Below are 23,611 nucleotides of genomic sequence, written 5' to 3'. Positions count from 1 at the left end.
GGTGTCTGGAAAAACTTTAAGTCATAATTAACAGGCACTGCGCCGTAACCTAGCAACCCAAGCTGAGCTCCAGCAAGTTTGGTTAGCTGGTTTTACCGCTATATGTGCTGTACAATAGCTGATGGAAAACACAGGTGTTTTGTTGTTGACTTTTGACCAATCAGAAAGCCCAGCTGCATTCCTGTTGGTTGTGCAGGTGGCTCCACTTCTGCTTCTCAAACATGTACAGGTGTATAATTGTGCGTCTCTTTGCAGCCATTTCCACATGCGAGTGTAAACTTTGAGTTGGGGGGGGGGGATACGGACAGAAGCAACTTATTTGAATTTAAAGTGACAACAGCTAGTTCTGAAAGGGGCTCAAAATCTCAATATCTGAGACTGAATTTGTGCAGAAAATGTAATGAACATTCATAAAATGCACTGTTCCAATGAAATGAAATCAATAAATCAATTTGTAAGGTATGTTCAGGGTGTTTTGCTACATGGTTTATGGAGCTTTTCATGTCTTTATCACATAAAATACACATCATTTGGAGGCTATAATGAGAAAAAGGTGAAAAAGCTCCATGGCACTGTACTTCTGTGGGCGGCCCACTGTCTTATTAGTGAAAAGAAACCTCGTCTGCTTTTGAGGAAACTGTCTTCCGCTCCCTGGGCTCCACAAAGCAACCAAAGGAGCAACGGAAAGAGGTGAAATATATGCAATATATGCACAGTTCAGGAAAATGTATGCATCCTCTAAAACCAGAAGGCAGCAGATTTATTCCAGATTTTGCAAAAACAGAAACGCAAGCAGATTTACGTCTAACTTCTGCACTGGTACTCTAATAAATGGAATACTAACCCAAAACCAATTAAGCTTTTCACCATGACCGTCTCCTCTCTCTGGGGGATTTTGTGCAGCAATAAGTTTTTAATTGCTGTGGCCCCAGTCTTTTTTATCTCTCTTTTCATCTCTGTATTGCAACGTTAACGTTAATTTGCTCGACTCGCAGTCGAAGAATCAGCGACTTTAATGAGGGGTTAAAATAATCAGATGCTTACCTTGGTCACCACTGAGAATACAGCAAATTTGAAAAGTACCCTATTAAATGCAAGTTTTTTTTCTTAGAAATAAAGACAAACTTGTGTTTCTTTTAATGGGGGTTTAATGAAAATGTTTCCTTCTAAACGGACTGTGAAATCAGAGTTTAAAGGACTCGGAATGATGTAAAGCAGCTGATATTAAAACCCAGCGGAGCCATTATTTGAGGGTACCTAGATAAGCAATGTCTCTGATTCCAGAGCAAGTGGGATCCTCGGCTATCAGATACAATAAAAGAAGACAGTAGGAAGAGCCAGTTAAGCTCCGTGTCACAATCCTTCCCATCTCCAAACCCAAAGTGAGGTTTTTCCGCACTCTCCCTGAATTTCTCCCTTCAGAAATTACCATTTACCAATTACACGGTGTCAGGAGTGATTCATATCTCTTTAATGAGAAATGACAGTAGATAGAGGAGAGCCACCTCTGGTCTGATTTCACTCCCAGTGGGACGGGATGAGCTGTTGACAGAAGCGGACGGCAGACGGAAACGGTGGGAGAGGAAGCCGTCAGTTGGGTCGTCGATGATCCGACGGGGGAACCGCAGGAAGGAGGAGAAAACCTCTCAATCACCGACCCGCTGTCCCAAAATGAACCTGGGCTTAGTGGTTATTATATCCTTGAAGGGATTAATTTTGAGATGTTGCTGGATTTTTTTGCACGTCTTAGATTCTCTGATCTCAGTTTTATAGGCTTTAGAAACATCTGTTGTTCATTTAAGCCTTAAAGGTGACCAATTATGCTTCACTGAACAGGTTAGGATATGTTTGTGGTCTATAAAACGATGTTTATTACATTTTTTGTGCAAAATATTTCTTAGATAATGAGATTTTAGTCAGAATGAGCTGTTTTAGGGTGTCTTGTCACTTTAAATCCAAATTGGCTGGTCATGCCCCCAACTCAACGTTTACACTTGCACAGGAAAATATCTGCAAACAGATGCGCAATTATATAACGGTACGTGTTTGAAAAGCAAAAGAGGAGCCTCCTGCACAATCAACAATAATGCAGCAAATGGTTTCTGGAAGGTAAGTCAACAACAAAAGCAGTTGTAGGATTTCTCTTTTGTCTTTGGTGAAAGATCTAGAGCCATTTCTGCCCCTGGACTCTCGCATTTGTTTTGGTTGTTTTTACCCAGAATGCCCTGCGCTGTCATCCACTTCCTGCATTTGGAGCGGCCTCCAATCCATTTGGTGTTCACATATACAGAGTTAGCTTTTTTGATTCACCTCCCCAAACGAACTGGATTAAAGTAGATTCTACAGGGCTGATGAAATTAAACCCTTGTGATGCCTTAAGCTTGTTTCTTTACCACTGGACTGGCAGTTTCTATGGAGAGATGTCAAACATCTAAGAAACTTTTCTGAATCCTGTCATTTACCTTCTTCTTGATGTCTCAGCGGCTCAGCATTGCCACATTCACCTTTAGAAACAGACCTGTGAGTAATGTTGCGATCAAATTAGGTAATAAGTAGTTGACCACCTGCCGTGACTGCTGGAGGAAAAAATGTCCTGTGGCTGGAGAAAATAATTTTACACCCAATCAGCAAGTTAGCAATCACCCAGCCCCAGATCTTTAGATCTGCTGCAAAGCGGTGTTGAGTGTTGTGATGTGCTGGGTGGCAGAAAAAGTTTCTCTGATTTTTAACGTGGTTGATTTGTTCATAAACTGACCATCAACGTGTTCTGGTTTTCTGGCGCAGTCAGAGGTGAGGGCACGAGGGAGGGGAGAGGGTTATAAACAGAGGCATTCGCATCATAAAAGGACTTTCTGCAGCAGCGTTGGCCTCTGCACACCTCTGCATGAACTCCTCAGCTACCCTATACTTGCATGCTTGTGTGAGTCCGTGTGTAAATTTAAACCAATTCTCCAGAGGCCGACTCCTGCCGCGTGGTCTTGCCTTGACTCTTGATTGCTACAATCAGTTTTTTTTTCTTCTTCCGAGGTTAGACGGACACACAGCTTGCACTCTTACATGAAATACACTCTCCTTCAGTGCCGTTATGTGAAGAATACGTCAGGAAACCAAGAGATGTTTGAAGACCACAGTTGATTATCATCTTGGAACATAATCACAAACGTCTGAGTCAGAGGCAAAGATAAATAGCGTGTGAGTACTATCAGAGCTGTTCAGTTCTAGATTTTTTCAACTGTTTTTTTTCCTTGAGCAAGAAAAAGCAAAGCAGAAGCTGTGAAAGAAACAAGCTTAGACCCCACCATCCTTTCACCCTGTTTCACAATATTTTCTGTGATGTTAGACAAACCAAAGCTATGATTTCAAATACAGAAATATCAGGATTTTCTGACGGAGAAATACTTTAACTTTACGTGAAACCATTCTTACATTCTGCGTTGGTGTTGTTGACTCTTTCAGGGTGAATTCACACCAGTCCTACTTGGTTTGCTTAATCAATCTGGTCTGTTCGTCTAAGAAGTCCTGTTTGTTCGTCAAGGTGTGAATGCGTAATCGTACGACAGAGCGTGAGGGCCATACAAAAAACAACAACTCTACAGTCATAAAATTATGAGAATAAAGTTGTAAGATTTTGACTTCATTCTAGTCTTATTTAAACTTTATTCTCGTTCATGTTTCTTCACGTGATTTTCTTTATTTTATTTTCGTAACGTGGCTCTAATACTTTATGTGAATAAATTTATGTGAACCAAACAAAATCAAACTCCAGTCCGTCTACAAACCTTGGTCTCTGTGAACTCTGGAGCGGTTTGGATGCATATGTGAACGCTAAGTGGACCGGCGACCACTCCAAAAGCAGGAAGTGGACCACAGCACAGGGCATTCTGGGTAAATGCAACCAAAACAAACACACTAACACTAGAGTGCCAGGGGTAGTGCCAAATGCCATAGACAAAAGATAAATCCTCCAACTGCTAAAATCTGATACTACTACATTTTTGTTTACATTTTGTGGAGAAGGAAGTTGCGTGTATTAGCTGTGTTTCCATTACAAATGTGCACAAAACTTTGTCAATATTCCAACAATGTTGAAGAAATTGCAATTTCACAATTGGTGTGTTTCCATTAAATAAACGCAATTAAAATTACACATGAATATGTTTGTTCACACCAAAAAATCTTTAAAAAACATGCTACCCGATCATCCTCCTACCACTTCCTGTCATCTTCTTTGTCGTTTCCATCAGTAGTAACATCCAGTTGTTGATCACATGACTCATGATGCGAGTTTATGGTTTCTGGGTCAATTCGGTCCAGAAACCACTAGCACAAAAACTCAAATTTATTCGAAATTGACTTGTTTCCATTAATCAAATTTATTTTTCTAATTTCAATTTGCTCAATTTTCTGGTCAATGGAAAAACAGATAATGAATTCCCCATGAATGAGTCCAGAGACCAAAACAGTTCAGTTTTGGGAGTCAGATATTGCATGAAAATAGTTTGGAAAAGATTAAACTGGTAATTGTTAGGGTTACTGGTAATGCAGCTGCTAAGATGAAAATTCAGACTTTTGGGTTTTTGTAAAAAACATGAAAAATCTGAATTTAAACCATCATTGCTCTGAAATGTAGCTGCTTCTGGTCACCCTTAAAAGCAAACAGGAATTTAAAATGGATACTGTTATTGTTAATTCCTGATTTCTTCATTAATAGCTGCCTCTAAAAGGCTTGAAATACCTTGAACTTTCCAACCCAGATTCATCAAGCAGAATCTGCTCTTAATTTTGGATGAAAAGAAGAATTAAAAACTTTGTTTATGACAGAAATTTTCATTAGTTGTAAAACTATTCTTGTTATCTGCTGAGAGAAAAGGGGCTAAAACACTTACACAGCTTCCAGGATGACATTTTCAGCTAATTATCAGAATAAATCAGTTTCTACTGGAAGACAAACTGATTTCTGCCTTTATACTGGCTGATTACTTACATTACGTTGGTCACCATGACATCAGTGACGCGTTTTTTTTTCCCCCTCCTTTTATTTCCATGCAACAAAATGAACACTGTGCATTAGGCAGAGGCTATCCTCCATGCATCACAATTTCACAAACCTCTCTAAAGTGATGCTGCTTTGCATTCTGCAGTGTTTCTAGGAAATTATTCTCACTGGGAAAATACATCAACACCATCTACGCTTCTGAAAAAGCTGACAAAAAGCATTTAAAATCGCTTAATTGTGTCGTCGCAATTAGTTTCCCCAACAATAAGAGGTTTTTAAATATAAATACAAGTATTATGCAGCTCAGAATCAATGAAGGTATGGGGTTGAACTTTGTGCTCGAGGCTGCAGCCATCCAGTTTAGCTGAAAGGTGTTGAATAAGAAATCAGCAGCTCTGCAGATCCGTGGAGATTTGGGTGGATGGAGGAATCTTCAGTGTGTTCTGAAAAATACTTTATTGAGCCCAACGGGAAAGTAATTTAAATTCATTTTATAGATTCAAAACATCTTGGAAATTTACACGTTTTAATTATTTGCCAGGTTTAGGACCATGAATGAACACTTAAACTTATTTTTGCTTATTTTGCATAAAATGCAGAACACCCAGAGTCACATAAAGGCAGTTACAAAATCAGCCTTCTGTCAATTGGAGAACATTTCTAGGATTAAAAGACTAATTTCCCAGCAAGGTCTAAAGAAACTCATCCAGGTTTTTATCTTTAGTTGCTGCTGCTGGTGTCCTGACTAAAACCAAGAAGATAAAATACTTTAGTTAAGTTATAAATCACTGAACAGAAGCAAATACATTATAGATCTTCTGTTGTTGGATCAACCTTCCAGACAATCAGGTCTTCTGGTTCTTGTCTGTTTTGCATCAGGACCAGAACCAAACATTCAGCTTCTATTCACCACAAATCTGGAACAAACTTCCAGAAAACTGCAAAACAGCTAAAACATTGAGTTCCTTTAAATCAACACTAAAACCCACCTGTTTAGAGTTGCTTTTAACTCGTAATAACTGGAATGTTGACCAACATATTTGATAGGTATTGATGATTTTGATTACACATTCATCAAAACCCAAACCAATTTGTAACTATAGAATGTTTTTATGTTTTCACATGATAAAGCACTCTGACCAGCCTTGTTGCTAAACTTTCTTATACAAATAAACTTTGATTGATTGATAATGTTCTTTGAATTTTATGTAGAGGGTAAAACTTTCATTTGTGCTTCAATTGTGTTGGTCGATCAGGTAAATTTAATAAAGCACGTCAAGTTTTGTGGCTCTAGCTTGACAACATGCACAACCACATAGGATGTGAATAGTTTTGCCCAATCCTATCAAACATTGTTATGTGAAACGACTCATATCTGCAGTCAAGCTCGGAGGTGGAGGGGTGATGGTGTGGGATGCTAGCTCATTTCAGCTAATAATTTCTCTGCATTTCGCCGTTATGTTTGGTTTTTCCTCCCATCCAGTCGGTAACTTTGCCGTCAAGTCAGCTAACATGATTAGGTAATGAAGCTAACAGCAGCTGCAAGGTGGCCTCATAAATAATACATGTGAAAATGCAGAACACCCTGTATCTCCAAGAAGGAGAGATCAGACAGCTATTCAATATTTTCTTTTATTAAATCCACTTATATCACAGCAGACTGCAAACACAATTCAAATTCTGACCATTCAAGAGTTCGCTCCAGGCAAAAAAAGAGAGAGATGAAGAGAAATTGAGAGCAGCCTTATGAGAGTTTTTGTTGTTTTTCTAAAAGATCACTTTTAGCATTTAAATGAAACTGTGGGGTAGAAACTGAAGGAAACTGGGGAAATGGTGGTCGTCACTTTACTTCATGATGTTGGCGATTTTCTGTGAAATGTAGAGAAAACAAACCAAGCTGAGTGGAAAGAAAACAACAAAGCAGGAAAAGATAAAGTCTCTCTGATTGTATCATGGCTCCAACACATTCCTCATGTTGAACTTCAAGTTTTCACACTCAAGAGTTTTCTGTCCAAAATAGCAAACTCCACAACAGGAAGAAGCTTTAAAGCAGAGTCAGGTTTTAAAACATCAGAGAATCTGTCCAAGGAACAAATTATTAACCTTCAATTCCAAAAATTTGAATGGCAAAACAGTTGGGGGGGAAAAAAAACAAACAAAAAACCCCCGTCAGATCATCAGTTTTTCTACAAGCCATGAAAGGGACACAGACGATGCTCGGGTTAGATGAGAATGTAAATTATTATGAGATTCACTTTCTAGCTGGACAAAAATCCAAAACATACAGAATAAGATCAAATTAGATGGTTTAGATCAGTGGTATCCAAACTTTTTGGGACAAAATTGCCAATAAAAAATACTCACAGGCCAAGAAATGAAGCTTAAATGTTCACTTTTTTACCTGGTTGACAATAAACTAATCGTAATATTTTAATTAACAATAATTTGTCAGATTGTTATGGGAAAGAGACTGATAAATAATTTCAGGGCAGGTATGCTTTTGAAAAGAAAAAGCATTTGGGCTTGATTTAAGCAATATAAACAATATTTGAGTCACTCTGTCCTTGAAAATGCTTGCAGTATTTAGCCAAATATTCTTGATAGTAGAAATAACCAAACAGATGTAGTCCTAATCTCTCCATTCTGGTGCATTCTTGATTATTCCCAATTCAGTATTTGTGAATTTTTCTGTGAAACGTAGATCCAAATGATTAGTAATGGAAAATATGCCTGGTCATGGATTTCTTTCATAAAGAATTTTTAAAATGCTTTATGAAAATAAGGCTGAAATACCAAAGCTACTTGACAAAAGCGGCCAATCCAGGAGCGGCATTTATATTCCTCAGCGTTGATTGGTTGATCCCCCATGAGTGAAAATAAGGAAGACTGCAAAAATTTGCTTCTGCTTGTAAATATTAAAAGGGACGTTTTATTCAAAATTCACATTTTGCATTTTTTTGTACTTCTATTTGGGCTTGAAGTTCTTTTAAAGGCAGCCCAAGCGCTTAAAATACCCCCTCTTGTTTGGGAATATGTTATTGCCATCACCTAGCAACCCCAGCCTAGTCCAGCCCTGATACCTAGCAACCCAATCTGCGCTCCAGCACATTTGGTCAGCTGGTTTTACCGCTTGAAAAGATAAGTGTTTTTGTTGTTGGTTTACCATCCAGAAACCATTTGCTTCATTCTCGTTGGTTGCGCAGGAGGCTCCACTTCTGCCTTTCTATGAAACACATCTGTTTGCTGCCATTTTCATGTACGAGTGTAAACGTTGAGTTGGGGGGCGTGGCCAGCTTAACTGAGCAGACCAAAATCTCATTACCAGAGAATGATTTGTGCAAAGAATGTGATGGACACGTTTTGTGTAGGCCATATTTCTATCCCAACCTGTTGGAAGAAGCATAATAAATCACCTTTGAGGTAAATTTGGTGTTTGAACTGTTAAAATAGTCCATTCTCAACATTTTTAGTTGAATTTTGGGTAACGGGTGGCAGCTGTTGAATAGAAGAGGTTCCCTACATGAAATTTTAAGACTTTTTGATTAAAAAAAAGCACCAATAAGTACATTAACGAAACAAAAAAGGGAAGAAAAGACTGCATTGGTTTTAATGTTTCGATCCATGAAGTTTTAGATGTTTTTTTTACTCTGACTGTATCTGCAGGTTTACAGTCGTCATTCATCGGCTGCCACAGAAATCTTGTTTTTCTGTTATTTTCAGAGCCATTGTTCCAGTGTTGGCTTTTGTCAGGGCCACTCCGGATAAAAGAGAGAAACAACATGGTGTTCCAGTTCATAGCAATGACAGCGCACACGTTTTGTTCCCTTCAAAATATTATTCATCCACAGCGTTTTGTATTTCCACGGCCCCCTGTCACACAGGCGCAGCTTTTGCTCCAAATACATTCTTATTTACTTTTTGTGCAGCTGGAGTCTGAATTATTTTTCATTAAAGTCAAAAATAAAGGGAATAGCAGTGTTTTTCTCCTGATAAAGCTGGTTTAAATTTGAAAGATTTACTTATTTTTCAATAAAAAAGGGAATAAATTCCCACCTTTAATCCTGCGGTGGGTTATTTCTCTCTGCTGTAAGCCCTTTGCCTCGACCCGCCTCGTCTTGTTAGACTTCAATTAGCGGTTTTCTTCATTTCCCAGGAGGACTTTTGACAGATCCCAGAGAAAGGCGCTGAACTTGTTGCTTTCAATGAAACGAGACTGAATGGGACCATGAATGGCCAGGAAAACTAATCACTCCAGCATTTAGGTGTTTACTCTATGCAGGGATGGAAATACAAGCAGCAATGAATCAAAGTAATGGCCATGCTGCACAGGACTGGAGCGAATGGTGAAAGGAATATTTACCTATAACCTTCGTTAATGAAACTTTACAACACAGATCCATCCATTCAGCTGATCCTTTCAGCAAAAATGAAATATAAATAAATGTACAGACACTTAGAAAATGTGAATATGAACAGAACAAGCACACAATATCCTAAACGCATCATAATATGTGTTGTTTGGTTGGAAAAATGCATCTAATTGTGTCTGTACGTCAGATAAAAATGTACAATGTGCTTAAAATACCATTAAAGCACCAGTATGTAAGTTGTTTAAAATATTTCTTAAGGCAGATAATCTGTGGTAACTAAAAGCAGCCAATCAGAGGTAGGAGGCGGGTCTTAGAGCTGTCAATCACCCTACCAGTTAGCGTAGCCACTGGTGATGGCAAATAAATGGTTTTCCTGTAATAGTGAGCTGTTCACAAAGTTGATTAACAGCGTTAAGTCCCTCCTCCTGACTCTGATTGGTTGTTTATGGGCAGGACACTGAGTTCCTTTAAATCGAAGCTAACAATCGACCTGTTTAGAGTTGTTTGTGATTCCTAGTAACTGGCACGTTGACCAACAAAAAATTGAGCTCCTCTGACATCTTCAAGTACAAATTAGAAACGACCAATAATGCATATTTTGATATTGATCCAATACAAAGTAAATATAAGACAATACCGATACCGATACTTTTTATTTCAGTTTGGTATATTATTAAACATCTGATCTTTAGGCATTTTTGTTGTTTTTAGTTGAATTATTTTGTTAAAATGAAGGACAAAATTTGAACAAAGTTTAAAATTACTTAAACTACAAAATACTTTAATAACATATTAACATGATTGATTAAAAAAGCAAAATAGGATTTTTTCTAAATAAATAAAGTTTAAAAAAATATCTGAGGACAAATCAAAACAAAATCTGTTTTTAGGTCAAGTTCAAATTTCAAGAAGGAATAAGATTTTATTTGCTTATTTAATTCATTTACAGTTTAAAATAAACAAAAGTTTTGAATAAATAGAAGAAGTTTGAAGAAAAAATCTTAGTCTACCCCTTCTGTCAAAGTCAGTACCACTTGGTATTGATAATTATTCATATTTTGGATTGATTCTAGTTGATTAATAAAAGTTTTCTCACTCCACATCCATGTCTTTCTTCCAAATATTCAGATTTCAGCTTCGGGATGCTAATAATAAACAATAATTCCCGTTTTTTCCTTTTTTGCTTTGCAAAATCAATATTGCTTTGACTGTAAAGTAGGAGATGAGCGATCCTGTTGGGAACTGAAGTTTCTCATGCTGTTCATTTTGCATCTGTTCCCCCAAACCCTTGGAAGGGAAACCCTGACATTTGTCTTTTCTTTATTACAACCAGTCTGTTGTTGTTTTTTTTTTTGTTTGTTTTCGTAAGAAGAGGAAAGCCAGGGATTGTTGGATCTACCATGGTTGCATGTACTTTCCCTTTAATTAATCAATCTGCGTCGGGAAACTAAATGAATCTCAAACACAAAGCACTGACCTGCGAACCAAACAGGCCGCTCGTTTCCCAGCTGGTTTGATAATCGACACGTTGGAGAAAACGCCAGAAATGTGACTGTGAAAAGACAGAAAGCAAAGCCAAAAGGGAGATGTTAAAAGAAAAACAAAAAAAACTCAACCGTACAACACATAACAAGCAAAACGTCCTGGAAGTCCTTTGCTGTCAGGCAGCGTCAACAACTAGGACCCAAAACGCAGAATGAACATTTCAGGTACTGTAATAAAAAAAAAATAATAAAAAAACAAGCAGGATGTATTGAAACTGACAAGCTGTCTGGCAGCTACTTTCAAATTTGTTTCCATGACAGGCATTTATTTCAAATACATCATGCGCTGTTGCCTCCGTCAGCTTCACATCTCCCACTGAGGAAAGGAAAGGAAACATTAATGGTCTAAAAGAAAAGGTAAATTACAGAAAATTACCTGATTTAGCACTGACTCAATACGACTCATTTCCTCTTGCGAATTTCCTTAAAAAAAAGATACTAATAATATCTTCCACTGTTTTGTAGCTGCAAAGATCAAAGCAATAAAGTATTGTTTGAAGCATCCTAACAGAAAATCATTTGCATTTTAAAGCTGTCTTATATAATAAAGAGTGATGTAAAATATTGGGATAAATCACTTTCATATTTCAGTGAAGGTCATTTCAATTCCTTTGAAAGTGGAACAATACAGAAAAAGCCTTGCTATAATTCAGAACCTGGAGGAATTTTGTGGGGGGAATAAGATGTTTTTAAAAGAAAGTTTTAGAAATGTAAAACCAGAAGTGGGTAGAGTTGGCATTTACTTGTACTGAGGAAAGAATTGAATTACTTGAATGTATTTTTACTCTGGTAAACGTAAAAAAAGTATTTGATTGAAAGGCTGCTTAAGCAGAACACCTGGAAATGTTAAATAATGTTAAAATTATGGCATTTTAAACACTGAATATTAAAAATGACCAGAGAAGCACTTTTTCTAAACAGTGTTTTTCAATTAAAAAAACCTATAAAACTTGTTACGCCTGGTTGAAAAACACATCCTATCAGTCAATACTGATAATTATTTATTAGTTTTAAATATCTGAAATATTGCCAATCTGGTGGCGGGACATTTTGTGTTTTATTCAGTTTTCACTCCACTATGTTGTTTATTTCTAAGCAGTTATGAGGCAAAGTGGTAAAACTCCAAACTGTGGAAGTCACTCTACAGGTTGTTGCTAGGTAACCATAGAGTGAGAGAGTTGCTAGGTAACCATAGAGTGAGAGAGTTGCTAGGTAACCATAGAGTGAGAGAGTTGCTAGGTAACCATAGAGTGAGAGAGGTAGTTGATTCTACCAATCTAGCTTAGCTGAACATGAAAAGCAGCTAAAGTCTTTCCTCTGATATATTGTCTTTCGATATATTTTATCCACTGTTTTTTTAGAGTATCAATAAATTAAAAAAAAATAATTAAATGTAGTTACTGTGAGCAGATTAGTGACACTTGTCACACTTCTGTTGACCTAAATAAGCAAATTATAATTTGCCATTTGGTCACAGTTATATAATTACTTACAAAATAAGTAATAAATAATTGTAATTTTTGTCAATTAATGGCATGATAAACTAAAACTCAATAATGATTTCTTGTTTTTTGGTGTTTTGGTCTGAACTAGCCCCTTTTTTTGAAGCACAATTTTACTTAATAATTAATTTTATTTGATGTTTCTCTTGTTTTGTTTATTTATTTTGGAAATTTATAATGTCTTCTAGCTCCAGTTTTGAATGTTCACCAGAATTTAAAGTTTACAGATTTTTGAGAATGGTTTCTTGCATTATTATGCCAATATTATCATCATATTACCTTAAAAATAGTCTCAAAACAACAATATTATAATTTATCGTGATAAATTCTACTTCAAAATATTGTAATAAAACGTTAAGTCCATATTGTGTTAATATCAGTAATTATTCTTGATATCTCTCATCGTTTGCATCCTTTTTTTCTAATTGCAAAACATTGTTTACATAAAAGACAGATGCATGAACTCGAATTTAACACTTAATTAGTTTACACCGCTGAGGCAAAAAGTCAGCTGCTGTGCTCCCAGGAGAACCGACCGGCTGACATTATGGGCACAACAAATTACTATCACATCTTGCACCTGGCAAGACATCTTCACACCTGGACATAGGTGGCCTTCTTGACACTAATAGGAGACCTGGAGGGAAGTAGAAGGTAAAATCCAGCTGAAAACTGGCCAGTGGCAGACAGCTGAGCCCTGTTTGGCACCGATCCCCTCTCTGAGATGCTGAAAAAACTCCACAGATGGTTCTACAAGGCCCGCGGTGCGAGGTAAACAAAGTGCGGCGGATGTTGCTAACCTGACCCCGGCGGTGGGCGGTGGCAGCCTGTCAACGAAAATGACATCATATCAGGTCGAGACATTCGACTTGGTGTTTTTCCCCCTTTAATCGTCTCTTCTGATTGGTCGTTATCTCTGAAAACTAAAATTTATCTTATTAAAATGCAAAATTTCCAATTCAGCACCCAAAGTGGTTCTTTCTAATTTGTATTTGCGAGTTGTTTTGCACTAAATAGCCACAGCTTGATGGACCGATACATAAAACGACGCCAATCAAAGATTCAGGACACTAACATGTACCGACTGCGTCAGCCATGTTTTATTCATGCCGTTTTAAATTTTTTATTTTCTCTCGTCCAAATAAGTATTACCACAGAGTATGGCACCAAAACCAGTTGGTATGTCGTTAGTTTGTACCTATTTGTATAATTTAATTCATAAGAATAATTAAAGCATCTGTTTACAAAAGCTTACATAATGATGAACCTCGTTTTAATGCTCAAAGGATTAACTGGAAGGACATTTAAAAAACCTCAGAAACGGCAGCTGCTGGTCTTCAAACACAACAAATAAACAGATTACTCTCAATAACAAACATCATAATTTAGATAGAAATTACTTCAGTTCTCGTTTAATATTGGATGTGAATCCGAAATACTGCTCTTGGTTTACATAAAATCATAACACCCACTGTTGCCGCTCTGGTTGGAATAATTTTCCATTTTTTTAAACAACAACAAAACATCTGGGGTCAGACTTCTTGGTAGATGATGAGATCCCAGGAGGGACGGTTCCAGTGGCTGGAGTCCCGATGCCGGAGAGGCCGCTTAAACATGCAGCCTGTATGGAAACCTTAGGCAAAAAAATGTAAAAAAAATACCCAATAACATCCAACTATTTCACCATATCAAAACGAAAATGCAAAAAACTTACAATATGAATGTAGATTTGCAAGTTCCCCCATTGTTTTCAATAATAACCATAATTTTAGTCATTTAAATGATTTTTCTAATATGTTTATTCATTTTGACACAAAGTTGAGTGTTAAATCATGGTAACCTGCCGTTAATCTTAATTTATGATGAATTATTTTAAAGTCAATTTCGTCACAGATCTCAACAGACTGCTTCAAAACACACTGATTAGTTTGTCTTTTATTCTAAATGTAAACAAACAGGGCCGGGCCAAGCCTTATTGGGGCCCTAAGCAGATTTTCATTTGGGGGCCAACAAACCAGACATTTTTAATTAGCTTACTTTATGCTAATTAAAATTAGCATCATGGCTATTTTAACTCTACATTAGTAGCAAATAAAAATGATTGGATTCTGAAATGCAGAGTATGCATTTAAGTGAGCCATTTTATTTTTAGTATTTGAATGTAACATTAGCTGATAAACTTTAAATTTACAGTAAACAAGGTAACAAGTTTGATGTCTTTTATTTGCCCCAAACAGGAAGAAACCAATCTATTACTAAAAAAAATAATAGTTTGTTTTATTCAATGTTATTTTAAACATATGTTAATATATTTTATCATGCTAGGTTGGTGCTTTTGGTGGTGGAAATTGACTGCCCTGTAAAAAATTAAGAAAAACCCAAGAAACATTGTAGAATCAACGCAAAACTGAGCTTTAGTTAAAAACTTACCATTCTTCTTAGACATAATTTTGTTTATTTTCTGCTCTTTAAGTATTTGCCGTCAGTTTGACGGAGTGTTGCCAGATCTTGCGAGAGAAATATGAAGAACACTGGCAAAAAAAATTGGCAAAGAAAGTAAAAAAGTGGTCATTTGTAAACAGTATAAATGCATACAGTTGTACACTTTTACAATAAAATTTTGAATAACAAACTTTTACACCCTGATTAAATTAAAATACATTTTTCACAGGACTTGGCAACACTGGCAGGAAAAAAACAATAAGATAGGCTTACCATGTGAGACCTTTAAAAGTTCAACAAACCTTTAAAATCGAAGGTTGATTGTGCAATTATTAATATCGGGTTATATTTCCCTTCAACCATCAAATCTGAAATTCTCTGCAAGACTTTGAGATTGAGAAAGCATCATTCTGCCCAATTTAAATCACCAACAGTTTCATCTAATTTAGTCTCAACAGTGGAAAAGTTAATGCTTTTTGCTATTCTTTAGTCGTTAAACTTTCTTTTGAGCTCAAATGCAATGCAAAAGCAGACAATTGCAACAAATCAAGAGCTAGAAACACTTTGAAATACAGAATACAGTAGATGCTTGCAGACAATAACTTTAAAGGAGAACTACTGACACATTGGCTGCATCTGCCAAAGTTAACAGAGCCATAAAGTAAGTAAACAATTTCTTATTCATGATTTGGGAGAAAAATGTAAGCATTTCATTCTTATTTAATTTCCCCGAAGTAAATATTTCATAGCGACAGCAGCACCTTATCGGTAAACATAGTATCGAGGTGATAATTTCTGAGTCAAAGACTATATATTTTTATTTTTATTTTTGAAATATTCACATCTTGAAACAACGCATATTTTTCATTTTTTATAAGTTATTTGAAAACCTGTAATGATAGAATCGGTCGGAATGCAGGTTGCCTTATGTTTTGCGAAGATGAATGAGCTTGGTGCTATGAGCTGTGAAGTCATGCATTTACAACAACAACATGAAAACTGTCAGTTACACAGCTTTTACATCAGATACGCGGCCGTGTTCTCTGAGGAACATTTCTTAAAGCTGCAGCATCTTCAGAGAGAAACTGAAAGGTCAGAATTTAACCTTGCAGTTAAAATACAGTACATCCAACACGACTGTTGATTTTATCACGTCACTATGATCCGTTTTCCATCATAAACTCAGCGTAATTATGTGAGCCGTGGTTAAAGGAGCCATTTATCAAATTGGTTGCTATCATGGATAATTGTGTGTTTTGAGTAAATGTGATTAAATGCTAATGTGACATTTAAATGTTTTATTTTTAACTGATTTCTCATGATGAGAAATTTTCAAATTTCAAACAAAGATAATGCTTCAGTGTTTGCAATTCATAAGCTACATAAAGTTCACACAGACCTTGTAGATGATTGTATGTTAAATTCCGATGCAATTCCTTGAATCTGAGTTTAATATTGGGAAGCAATAATCAATATGTCCATCAGTTCCTGCATGGTTAATGAAACCACAGTTTTTTTGGCAATAAGTTAATGATTTTTGGTATCTGGAAAACGATCCTTCTCAAAAACCTACTGAATGTTGAATCACACTACTCCGTTACCTAGCAACCCTGGTTGAATCCAGCCCATTACCTAGCAACTCAAGCTGAACTCGAGCATGTTTGGTCAGCTGGTTTTATGCGTTGTACAATGGCTGCTGGAAGAGACAAATTTTTTGTTGTTGACTTACCATCCAGAAATCACTTGCTGCATTCTTGCTGGTTGTGCAGGAGGCTCCACTTCTGCTTTTCGAAGATTTATGGCTGTACAATCGTGCATCTGTTTGCAGCCATTTTCTCGTGCGAATGTAAACATTAAGTTGGGGGGTGTGGCCAGCAGCGGCTTATTTGAAATTAAAGTGACAGGGCGCCCTAAAACAGCTCAGTCTCATTATCTAAGAGTGATTTTGTGCAAACAATGTAGCAAATATGTTTTGCATAGCCCATAGATTTTGGGATAGGTCCTACCTCCATATGGAGTAAATACATTTCAGCAGGTTGTATCTGGGACCAAAACCTGGAAGACTTGGGGTTAGTCAGTTTATCAAACCAATGAGGTGAAAGCATCAAACTCTCACGAGGGCAACAGTTTGCAGTGTAGACAAAGATGAGGCCTGGTGGCTATAAGGCAGGAAATATGATTTGCCAGTAAGACAAAGTAGAAAGTGAGGAAGAAGAAAGCAAGCATTGACTTTTACCTTCTCTTTTGCTTTGGCTGTTTGAAAGTTGTTTGAGGTTTTACCTACAAAAAAATCACAGAGTATCCCTATGATCTTTGATTTAATAATGAATAGACTTGCTAGAGAGCTCACCAATGCAAATCTGTTGCTCCAAGCAAATTCCCTCCAGCTTTTCCTCCAGATTTTCTTCATCTTAGACCTTTTAAAAATGATTCATTGAAAGTTCACCAAAAGACACGAGGTACTCTTTTACTAAACTTGATTGAACAGCCAAGACCAACAAGATTTTCTAGTTTGGTGGTTTACCCAGGTCACTGATAATCAGCTAAAGCATTCCAGGAACTTGACTTGTGCGAATTGCGCAACTGGTTGTTGCTAGGTAACCAAAGAGTGAGTGAGTTGCTAGGTAACCAAAGAATTCCAGAAACTTGACAGTAAGGAGCTTTTTAACAACAGTGTTATTTTAGACGTTTCTTTGGCAATGTCTAAAAGTAAAAACGTCAAATTCCAGCAAAAAATAGACAAAGCGTAAAACATCCTAACAGAAAAAAGTTTAATTTTAAAGCTGTCTTCGCACAATAAAGTATGATGTAAAATATTGGGATAAATCACTTTCATATTTCAGTGAAGGTAATTTCAATTCCTTTGAAAGTGGAACAATTCGGAAAACACATTGAATATTTCAGAACCTGAAAGCTTTTTGTGGGGGAATAAGATGTTTTTAAAAGAAAGTTTTAGAAAATTAAAACCACAAGTAGGTAGAGTTGACAAATAATTGTAATCGAGTAAGGGTAGAACTACTGCAACATACTTTTACTCTTGTAAACATAAAAAAGTACTTGATTAAAAGGCTACTTAAGCAGTTAAGCAGTTTTGAGGCACACTGGTGAAACTTGAAACTGCGCAAACAGGTTGTTGCTAGGTTACCATAGAGTAAGCGAGTTGCTAGGTAACCAAAGAATTCCAGAAAGTTGGCATTCAGGAACTTTCTAAAGCCAGTGTTATCTCTGAGGTTTCCTCCTCAATTTCTAAAGATAAAAAAGTCAAATGCCAGCAAAGAATAGGCCTAAAGATGAGTAGACAATACTGAAATGTTCATGCTAAAGAACCTAAGACACGCATGTGACGGTTTTCAGTATACAGCTGGAACTTCCAGAAAGGCATTTGGCAGGTTTACTGTCTTGAATTCAAGTGGGCCAGAACATCTTGAGTTTACTTTCTGTTCTACCGCTGTGGCTGGGGTCAGGACCTCACAGTTGCCCTCCAGCAGCCAGCATACTGCATTCAGGGCCTTATTTAACTGCTTCTGCAGTGAATTTTTCCTGCACAGCAAAAGCCAAGCCCTCACAAATCCCATCCATTGTGGTACATTGTACCATGTTCACTGTGCTTCAAGCTACTGCAAACCCATTCTCAGTATGAAATACATGTCCCACTTATGGGAGTCTCTGTGCCAGATCCACTGCCTTCTGCCTCATGCATTTTGTCTCCAGTAAGAAGCTCTCTATCTCTGAGATGCTGTTAATCCTGTGATCCATCCGCATCACGACTGCCTCCATTTGTTGACTCGTCCATATGTCCTGTGTGAGGCCCCGAGCCAAGTGTAAGTGGACCCTCTTGATCAGTGCATTTAAAAGATAGCAAAGCACATATTTCCATCCTCTTGTGCAAAGCAAAGGTTTGAGCTTCCAATATTTCCTAGAGGCAATCCTCTGAAAACTTTCTGTCTGCTCTTTTTACTTTGCTGCAACCATATAGACCGCTCAAAATATTGCTCACCTTTTCTGAGAAGTTGATTCATGTGGAAATCCACATAAAATTTTAACTGAGTTGAGGATAACATTTTATTGAAGATGTGCTTGGCATTTTTAGTAATTCCTCAGTCCAATGGTGACTTATAATGGCTGAAATCATCTATAATGTACTCTTACATTTTTGTTTGAAACATTTGTCTTAGACACACCTGATATGGATCATTTTACAGATGGAAACTTTCCACGACTCATTTTTTTCTATTCAGACTTTCTTATCTTGAAGTATTATCGCTCAAGGGTACTTTAAAGTTTTCTAAAGGTCTTTCAAGGTTATTTGGTCAGGTATTTCACCATTTTCATAGTTTTTATCATTTGTTTATGAAGACACCATCCCTTGAGTAGGACCAGAATTAAATTGAACCAGTACCCAGTCACACAGAAAATTAGTTAATTTTTTTGGGTTTAATCTATGGAAACATCATCTGGCTAACGAGCGTGTCAAACATTAAATAGTTTTGGCTCCAAAAACATAATTTCTAAAGAGCTAAGTAAACATTTGGGGTCTATAAGAAGACTAATGTTCATATACTTTATAGGTAAGTATGATTAGAAAGGTATCAAATATCGCATTATGGAGAAGGTACGAGTCAAAGCCGCGCCGTCATGTAGCCTAGCATGTATGGAAAAAACTGGTTAGCGTCTTTTGTACGTTTTTAATGCCGCTCCGGTTTAAAGGAAACGCTGTTTATTACAAAGTGACATAAATCATGTGTTGTGAATTTAGGCAGAGTCTGTAATTTGATTAACACATCAGGAGAGAAGAGGTACGGCTCAGTTTCTAAGCTAGCTGTTTAATGTTTGTAAATACGCCGTCTATGAGCCCCAACCAACCAGGTAAATTAGCTCGACTCGAAGCCATGAATAAACTGGAACAATCAATAATTTCAGCCGCTCTGTTCAACACTCCCGTCCCTCACTTCCTACGTCCAACATGGCGCCTTGAATGATTTAGTGACGTAGTTGCAAACAGTCAATACTAGTTAGCTTCTTTATGAAATTCCACATAATCTCTGTTAGTATTCATGTAATCGCCCAACTAGCATTTTGTACGCTTTTTGGAGTTGGATGGGCAGAAGGTCTCCTTTTCAAAAGTGACCTGTTTTAACTGAATATATTTTGTAAAACTCACTGTTTGTCCTTCCTTTTTCGACAGCAGGCATTCACTCAATAATGGGCAGTTCATTGGACTGAAGGCACGTTACTGTGAATGACAAGTAGAGAAAATTCCCCTGATACCTTTTCTTAAAGTCGAGTGTCTCACATATTTAAAAGACTATTAAAGCCTTAATGAAGTGTTCAGTGTTGGGTGATTGAGCGTGGATAGTCAAATGGAGTGATTATCATTCAGTTTGCATGGCTACATTTACACAATAACCTTAATAAACACCTGATGCTGCTGTTATTTATTTATTTGTTTAAATTAAATGTCTCCCGAAAGGAATTAAACGGGAATAGATGCAGACCTCTCATTTCCATAATCTAATGCTATGTTTATGAGCTGGCGGGGTGCAATTTGAATAAGAATGAATCTTGATATAGATTCGGCGTCTGACAGTGAGGGAGGGCGCTTCCTCAAGGTTCCTCAGTGGCGGTTTCTGCAAACAAGGAAGGCTTCACCTGAATCTGTAAGCAACCAAAACCTAAAACATCGACGAAACGAAAAACCGAAACATTCAGAACGTTAAACTCACAATGTGGACAATAATTGAAATATTGAGTGACATAAAATGGGATCAATCCAATGCAAAACTGAATATTATTACTGCTGTATCTTTTGGTCTTTTCTATTCACCTTATTAAGTTGGACAGAGTAACTAGTTTGAAACATGTTTGAAAAAATTTACTTTTAGGAGTAATTTTACTGCGCTGTACTTTTTACTTTTACTTGAGTAATTTTATTATGAAGTATTTCTGCTCTTGAGTAAAACTTAAGGATTTTCTTCCCGCTGAATGGAAAACAAACATATTTAACCAAAAATCCACCAAACACAGACACACACCTGCAGTTTTTGTTAAAGTTTAATAAGTTTTAATTGAAATAAATTTTATTTTTTATTACTTATACAAATTATTATCAAAAATTCTTCTTAACTTTATATTTTGTTCCATGTGAGTGACATTTTGATCAGTACTAGAATAGATTTTTTACCAAATACTTTTTTACTCTTACTTGAGTAATGTCATGGATGGCTATTTTTTACTTTTACTTGGGTAAAAAATTGTTGAAATAGTGTTACTTTTACTTGATAATAATTTTTTTGGTACTTTACCTACCTTCTTGTCCGAAGAATCTCAATTTCAGCAACGTTCAAGTGGTCAAAACTTGGTAAAAATATGAAAACATCGATCCATCCTGCCCTGAGCTAACTGTCTATATAGCCAACTAACTGTAGCACAGCTAGCAATGAAAGAAAACTAGAAAAACTTGCAAAAAAAGAAAACCAGACTCATTGGAATGTTTTTGACCCACATATTGCTTATCAGACCAGCAACTAAGACTTGACAAGAATATTAGCTAAAACTGAATGTCTATATGTTGTTACTTGTTATGGAATGCAAGGGTTTTTAAAGAAATGTATTTTCAATCACAAACTGAAACATTTTCTATAAGAAAGGAAAAGATTGAACTTTCCTGTGATTCATTGAAAGAATATTTATTTGTATGATCACCATTTCTGAGAACTGCTTCACGGCTGTTGCATGGAGTTGATATTTTTAGGATGGATTTCTTTATTTTTTTCAAGAACTAATTTTGTGTGCGCCGCTTCTTGAACTCTGTTTAAAAAGCAACAATGTGCAGCTAAGACATAAAATGTCATCATTTGATGAGTTGCACCAGATTATAGCTTTTAACTAATTCACATCTGCAGTCTCTTGGCAGGTCAACATAGAAAAAGAAAGCATCAGAACAGCTAGGGATCGACATAAAAATGGCCAATAATATCTTTTGATAGCCTGCCTTTTCATAGATGTCTTCTAATCATTACAGTTCTGACAAGCAGATCTGCAGATCTTCATCTTCAGCCTGCGGCTGACCGTTGGTTCTGCTTTTGTTTTCTATTTTTCACACCTTTGTAGCTTTAATTTGAACCATTTCAGCCAATTTCTCTTGAGCCGGCTACCATTTTCTGCACTTTTGTGTATATCTTTATTCTCCCTAGAATTTACTTTTTAACTGCTGTTCATCTGAACAATAAAATGGATTATTGAGACAGCAAGAGCAAATCGGCAGCATGAAAGTGGTGACTGTTTCATCTGTTAGATTTTTCTTACTTTGTTATGCCTTGCAGTAAATTATATGCCATTTACAAATTTAATTTCTACCAACAACATTGATTGATGTGGCTGTAGGTGTTCATTTTTTCACAGGATCTGACTAAATATCCAAAAGTAAGAGAAATAAAATGTGTGAGGATACAATGGAACATGTATCCTAATTAAAACCTCTAAAAATTGTATTAATATGAGATAGTGAAGACTAAATTGTATGTAGGGGTCAAAAGAATGAAAACCATGTAAAGTTAGCTTGCATTTACTGGAAAACACTGAAGTGCTGACTAAGAAGCAACTCTAAAAAAATTCAAAAGATTTCAGAAAAGCTATTGGTTCCAAGAAAATAGTACTCGAATAAAAGCATAAAACTTTGAACCATAAAAATCAGTCAACATACAGATTAATCTGAGGGAGTTACAATATCCTTAAAAGACTCATTTAGTTCAATAATTTTGTTCAAAACAGTAAGACTGTCAAGTCAGGAGTGACTCTGTAGACCAGGGGTGTCAAACTCAATTTCACCGAGGGCCACTTCAGCATATTGGCCACCCTCAATGGGCCACATTGACGTAGGGCATCCCTGCTAAAACACACCCCAGACAAAAGGTTGACTTCCCTCATTCAGATCTGAAGAGGCTTATAATGAGTCAATGGTCCAGGTGTGTTAGAGAAGGAATGTATCTAAAGATGCAGATGGTAGCTCTGGAAAACTAGACTTGGGCACCTCTAGCATAAATGTATAAAAATACAATGTTAAAAATAAATTAAACACCTCATATTGTTAAATAACTGATTTTATGTATTGAAGTTTTAAATATTACATTTGAGTTTCCATGGATGTAAAATTACTGCTCAGTTTAAAAATTACAATATTTAAATCAGTGTTTAAAGGTAAGCAAACAAATGATAAAAACAAGTCACATGGGCAGACATTATAGACTTTATGCAAAGATTTAGTCTCAGAGGCAACTGAAATCAATTAATTAAAAAAAAAATCCTTTCTGAATATCATCTCATGGTCTCTGAACTAAATGCGTCTTTCTGACCGGTAGCTGACGGCGTGTTGAAGAGTTATGGACCGGACGCTTTGGAGCGTCTGGTTAGGAAGCGCATTACAAACCTTTGGTTGAAATGTAGTTTGTAGTCAGTTCATGCTCAAAACCTATTTTAAGTCAATCATTGGCCTATAAAATGCTGGGGGGCCACATGTGGCCGACGGGCCTTGAGTTTGACACATGTGCATTACGCCACAGAACTGCCAATTTGCCATTGAAGTCGCTTCGATTTCAAAGAAGCCTACATTGAAGTCGATTGGCAAATGAACCATCACGAAAGAGGAAGGCTCTTCTTGTCTCACTGCACCCCAAAAGATGCATAACCTACACAAACCGTTTCTGTCTGGTTTTGAACCAGAGACCTATTGCGTGTAAAGCAAAGGTGATAACCACTACA

General features: G+C 36.7%; 1 long non-coding RNA gene across 2 annotated transcripts in view; it reads left to right on the top strand.

Annotated features, from left to right (window-relative positions):
- The window catches only part of LOC106947151 (uncharacterized), a 68,689-nt gene that overhangs the window by 14,379 nt on the left and 30,699 nt on the right, over window positions 1–23,611 (top strand). The window contains exon 4 of one of the 2 annotated variants that reach the window (XR_001424918.1): window positions 8,717–9,055. The exons of the other annotated variant lie outside the window; for it this stretch is intronic. This is a non-coding gene — a long non-coding RNA (uncharacterized LOC106947151). Of the gene's footprint in view, window positions 1–8,716; window positions 9,056–23,611 lie in introns of those variants that run through there. 2 annotated transcript variants of the gene reach the window in all.

Source organism: Poecilia latipinna, unplaced genomic scaffold, assembly GCF_001443285.1.
Source record: "Poecilia latipinna isolate Pla-1442-1.1 unplaced genomic scaffold, P_latipinna-1.0 Scaffold226, whole genome shotgun sequence".
In the NCBI taxonomy this organism is placed as follows: Eukaryota; Metazoa; Chordata; class Actinopteri; order Cyprinodontiformes; family Poeciliidae; genus Poecilia; species Poecilia latipinna.
Note: the sequence above shows the minus strand (reverse complement) of the source record. Positions and strands in the feature narration are given on the sequence as shown.